Source organism: Sinocyclocheilus anshuiensis, unplaced genomic scaffold (assembly GCF_001515605.1).
Source record: "Sinocyclocheilus anshuiensis isolate Anshui unplaced genomic scaffold, SAMN03320099.WGS_v1.1 scaffold913, whole genome shotgun sequence".
Taxonomy (NCBI): domain Eukaryota; kingdom Metazoa; phylum Chordata; class Actinopteri; order Cypriniformes; family Cyprinidae; genus Sinocyclocheilus; species Sinocyclocheilus anshuiensis.
In genome coordinates, this window is record NW_015554131.1 from 863,302 (window position 1) to 869,312 (window position 6,011).

The window sequence follows — 6,011 nt, forward strand, 5'->3', positions numbered from 1 at the left end:
TATATATATATATATATATATATATATATATATATATATACACATATATATATGTGTGTGTGTCTGTGTAGCAAAATACTTGCATACTCAAAATGTGAGAGCCACCAAGTCGTATTTTATGTAAATAACAGCGCAATCTTATCGATTGGCCAATTGTTTTTGTAATGCAGTGGGGAAAAAATGTTTTTAAAACAACTCGCATAAACCAAAAAATCCATTGTATTGATGCAATGCAAATGTTTGTGTTGATCTGAACAGATGCATTAACAACCATTCATTCAAATTTAAATATATTTCACACCGAATATTTGTCTTGGTGTGAACAGGCTTTTCACTGAAGGAGAAACCCAAGCCATATCTAGAGTCCAGAATATCACAGACCCTGTGTCCAAACATGCTTACTTCCTTTCTATATAGTAAGCAAAAAACAGTATGTGATGCAAGTAGTATGTCAGAAAATGATGACCCACTACTTCCAGCAAGATTCCAGCATCTGATGGACACTTTACTATCCCCAGAGGCCACGGGAAAGGATTTGTGATTCTGATGCTGGTGGATGTAGAACGTGCAAATTTCCATATTCGTACTTAGACCACACTTTTTTTAACAGTCACGAAGTAAGGTTTAATTCAAATGTATTACCTATGAGACAGTATGTACTTTTGGATGCAGCTTTTTCAGACTTGAGCTAGTAAGCATCCGATTAGCAGCCACCTAGCAACCACCCACAACACTCCAGCACAGCAACAGTGAGTTTTCCACTTACATTTTGTACAGAAATCTTATTCAATCTACAGTTTAAGCATCTGTTCTTGTAGTGGCACATGGCTACGTTGCTAATAGAGTGTCGGTTGTAGGTGTGGTCTCATATGGAGATAAGCATGCTTTGGCAAGACTGTGAAATTCAAGCGTGTGAAATTGTAGCCCCCCCTAAGGTTGGTGTGGACACCACAGGGACACAGACCCTCACCACCTGCACCAAAACAGTGGGGGCGCCAGCAACCCCGAGCAATTAGCACGCCACCGCTGTCTGTATGAACTTCCTCCCACCCACCTGACAGGCGTGAATGTTCCGGAGCCCTGGTGCTGGGCCTCATCGATTGCCTCTTTGAAAAGGTCGGTGTCTTGGCAAGACCGGCACCCCCTGCACACAATCTCTTCACAGCCCACTCGCCTACTGCAGAGACAGCCGACCAATCTATTGTGGCAGGAAACACCAGCCGTCCTGTCAGAGAAAGACAGGATGCCCTGTAGCAGCGATACCTAAACATTGGGTTTAGCGCACATGCAGATGTCTCAGCAGTATCTCCCCTGGAATTTGAGGAATCCTTGACATTTCCAAAAGAGAGAATATGTAATCAATGCTATCCGACAACAAAGAGATTGTACTCCTGATGGAAAAATAGATGAGGGCTTTACAGTGATGCCACCATGCCTGTCAGCAGTGGATCTCTTCAAATCTTTTAGGTGGCTGTCATGTGCAAGTTATGAGTGACACATGAATTCTTTGTAAAACAGCTTTCAAAGCACTTGCGCTTCAGTCTCCCACCACAAAATAAAAACTGTCAGAGGATACTCCTCTTTCTTTGCCTGACACATCACAAATATCTTTTATCTCCTGTGTCTCGTTTGCTACAAGCAACTGTCTCCCTTACAAAACACCTCTAAAGACATTAAGTGTGTCAATGGAGATAAAGCTGGATGGATGGATGGGTGGGAAAATTAGATAGATATGATGATGAATGAATGAATGGATGGATGGATGGATGGATGGGCAGATGAAAGAGAAAATTAGATATAATGGATGGATGGATGGGAAAATTAGACAGATTTAATGATGGCTGGGTAGATGGATGGAAAAATTGCATATAATGATGGATGGATGGATGGATGGATGGATGGATGGATGGATGGGAAAATTAGACAGATATAATGATGGATGGATGGGAAAATTAGATATAATGACAGATGGATGGATTGATGGATGGATGGGAAAATTAGATAGATATAAAGATGGATTAAAATATGGATGAGAAAATTAGATATAGTGATGGATGGATGAATGGATGGATGGATGGATGGATGGGAAAATTAGATAAAATGATGGATGGATGGGAAAAATAAGATGTAATGATGGATGGGTGGATGGATGGGTAAATTAGACAGATATAATGATGGATGGATGAGATGGGAATATTAGATGTAATGATGGATGGATGGATGGATGGATGGATGGATGAATTGATGGATGGATAGATGGATGGGAAAATGAGATATAATTATGGATAGATGTATAGATGGATTAGAAAAATAGATATAATGATGGGGAAAATAGATAGATAGATAGATAGATAGATAGATAGATAGATAGATAGATAGATAGACAGACTGTAATGAACAGACATGAGCTGTTTCAAATGTGTCGACTGGATTTTTTCCCCTCCCAGAATGAAACATTCTTGACAGGAAATGCCATGAACATTCGTTTTGGAATGGCAAGACGAGCAGATTCCATACTTTGCCATGCAAGTGTGATATGTGTTCTGACTCTGCTCATCACCCTGTCATCATGGACAGATTCTCCTCTTCTCAGACTCATCCTAAATAGGAAACTGTAATATTGTTTACACTGCAAGTAATTGTCTCTGAATAATTTTACATTTTGATGCAGCATCACTATACATAATGTGGTGGTGGAAATGTATTGGTTTTGATGCAACCTTGCAACATGATTAAGGGTTTCATTCGGAAATCTAAACTGCCTATTCTGAAGAGTCCTTTATGCATATCATTATTATATAATTATTATTATATAAATAGAAGGAACAATTCAGCCCCTTCTTTTTGGAGCTTCACAGCCACTGTCCCTCTTTGTCATTGTATTGAAAAAATCAAGACATTCAGCAAAATTTCTTCTGTATGCAACTGTATGCAATTGCAACAAATGCAGCCATAAATGTTTTAATGAAATCATTGCCAGCAACTTGACATGCACTCCTGCAGCCACCCGAGGACCATGTCCAGCTTCTCATCTCTACTGCTCTGCCTCAGATTCGAGGAGGCACCGAGCTGAGGGTCGCTTTCAGAAGCTGCAGCTTCTTCTTCTTCATAGGCGGCCAGTAACTCCCTGCAGTCCTTCATGTCCTTCAGCTTCCGGTAGAACACTCTACAGCTGTAGCCTTCTCTCCAGCCCTGCTCTATGTGTGTCATCAGCTGCTCAAGCTCATTGTAGTAGCACAGACAGCCTGAGCATTTGTACCTTTTGATCCCACAAACCACTTTCGTCGCCGTCACAGTTTGGATAAAACAAGCGTTTAGTCCCAGACTTTGAAGGTCTCTGGAAAGGTGGTTGATTCCAGTGCAGAACCTGAGGTTGACAGTGCATAGCCTTGGGAGGATCTTAGAGCAGCTGGGCTTAACACTAGGTCTCTCCATGGTTTTGGACGGCAACCTCGCAGAGTTTGCAAGGCTCTTCTGACCTCAACTGTTTTCAAATAAACGTTATGGTTATGGTCCTTGAACACTAACAGACATTGACAAATAATCTGTGAAAAAAGAAAAAAATCAGCATTTAAACTGAAAGGTCAAACATTTTTTGAAAGAACACAAAAATGGTGAAAAATGGGTTTAATTCGCTTTGACCTTTAACAAGTCTGTAGATACATCTAAGATATATGCTTTTCCCAAGTCTGATTGCCCCTCAGTCACTGTGATTACATGCCATAGACAATTTCCTTTCTACAAGTTGAAATGGTATGAAAGGATATGAGTTGTACTGTAAATCAATAAATCTGATGAAATACAAAGACTCTAACAACAACACGACTGTCAAAGCTTTACCCTAACAAACCTTTAACCTTTTTTTTTTCCTGCTTAAAGGGGTCAAACTGGGAGAAATTGAATTTTTCCTCAACTTTGGACATAAAACTAGCTTCAAGAACTGAACACTTTTTCCTCGGTCCAAAAAGAGCATTTACTAACACTAGACTGTAAAAACAGCTCTTTCTGAATTTGTGAGGTAATAAGGATGAAGTATGATAGATATTAATCCTAAACACCACAATAATTAACAAAAGGAGTAAAAAGTGGTTGCAAAGAGGCTGTCACTGAACACTGAAAAAAAGGTACAATAGCTGTCACTGAGATGGTACCTTTCCAAAAGGTACACTTTTTGTACCTAATATGTACCTTAAAGGTAGCAATATGGACCCTTTAGGTACAAAGATGTACCTTTTGAAAAGCGCCCCAGTGACAGCTTTTGTAGGCTACCATTTTTTCCGACAGAGATAGGACAGCACATGCTATATTGGACCCAAGGCTGCATTTATCTGATCAAAAACATACAGTAAAATATTACAATTCAATTCAAAACAATGTTTTTCTATTTTAATGTCTTAAAATAAAGCAATAAGTCCCAAGAAGCCATGGTTTACAGTGAATTTATAACAGCTAAGGGGCGTTGTTAGGCACGACGCGAAGCAGAGTGCCTAAAACCCCCTTAGCTGTTATAAATTGCTTATTGCTTTTATAAAACGGTAATTCCATATACGTAGTAAGGTTTCACAAAATAAAACGGAGCAAATAAAGTGTAATGATATTAATAAAAACATTATTCTTCCACCAAACAATGTAGTTCCTCAGAATCAGTTGTGGTTGCAACAAAGTGGTTGCCGAGCAACACACAAACGTAAACAAAGGTGTATGTTTGTAGAGTAATTTACAACAGCTTCGAACGTGGCTCAGCCAATCAGAATCTAGGACCGGAACTATCCATTTTATAATGTAATTTATTCCTGTGATAGCAAATTAAGCTTAATTTCCAGCAGCTGTTACTCTAGATTCCTTAATGAAAGAAAGTTAAAAAGAACAGCATTTATTTAAAATATAAATACTGTCCCCAAACTTTCGAACTGTAGTGTAAGTTCTCGTGTTCTCAAGGGTGTTTAAATTAAAGTCTTACAGATGTAGTTTATTTATTTAATTCTAAGTATCAAAAATAGGGTGTAAAATGGTCACGCTTTAGCATAATTCAACCTTAGTACTTCAGTGAATACCTCAATGACAAACAATAAATAAAGGACAAAACTAAAAGTACAATTTCAATCTGCTTGATTCTCAGTTGCGCTTCTGTGACTTTGTGAGGAACAGCAGGCAGCTTCCATACAGATGTACCCAAGGTTTTAGTGCAAATAATCAAATCAATTCACATCAAGAGTCTGTGTGTCTAGAATAGGCAAAGTTCTCTATCACCTCAAAGTTACCTTCCCTTGTAGATCGTCCGGCATCAGTGTCCGTAATGGCAGTGTTTCCTATGAAATCCTATGATATGTATCCTATGAAAGATGTCTTTGGATGTCAAGCTCTAGTTTGAGATGAGAAACAAACAGCTGAGACGGGTCACAGCAATTGTCCATAAATAAATCAAATTAAATGAAGTTGCCATTGAGGTAATTGTTTGTGATATGCCACTGCAACTGGAGCATATGAAAACATCGGCTTAGACACGAATTATGTAAATTATTCTAATTCCATGGAAATTTGGAAAGAAAGCAGAAGTACAAAAAGATTGAAAATGAATACAGTGTGTAACAAATGAAAATAATAAGTCATCCATTTAATGAAGTGGCAGGAGAAAGGCAGAAAGAGAAGAAAAATGGGGAATGATTGTACAGGATGCAACTCCATTGGGAGTTAAATTATACATAATTGTCCCAATAGTCATTTTCAAAAAGCTTGGAGGCATAACCTCTTACTGCAGGCCACAACAAAGCAAACCTGGATCTAAACACATAATAGCTGCAATACAACTACACTCTTACCTTTAATGTCCTTCACAAACATCTCCATCATATCTTTCATATCATTAAACTCACTGATGTCTTCACAGACATTTTCAACATCTCGCTAAGCCAGGCTGTTGTCCCACCTTGCTTCAAAGCCACCACCATCATTCCAGTCCCGAAGAAGTCGTCTCCATCCTGCTTCAATGACTACCGTCCAGTTGCACTTAC

At 38.8% G+C, this 6,011-nt stretch overlaps 1 protein-coding gene across 3 annotated transcripts in view; it reads right to left on the bottom strand.

Moving 5' to 3' along the window:
• Positions 1-2,305: 2,305 nt before the first annotated feature.
• Positions 2,306-6,011, bottom strand: part of LOC107670286 (polypeptide N-acetylgalactosaminyltransferase 12-like) — a 26,519-nt gene continuing 22,813 nt past the window's right edge. Inside the window, exons 11-12 of one of the 3 annotated variants that reach the window (XR_001632079.1) lie at positions 5,262-5,362; positions 2,306-3,545 (exon numbers count right to left, since the gene is read on the bottom strand). The gene's annotated coding sequence lies outside the window, so the exon portion shown is untranslated. Of the gene's footprint in view, positions 3,546-5,024; positions 5,363-6,011 lie in introns of those variants that run through there. The other 2 variants (XR_001632078.1, XM_016462846.1) reach the window with 2 other exon arrangements.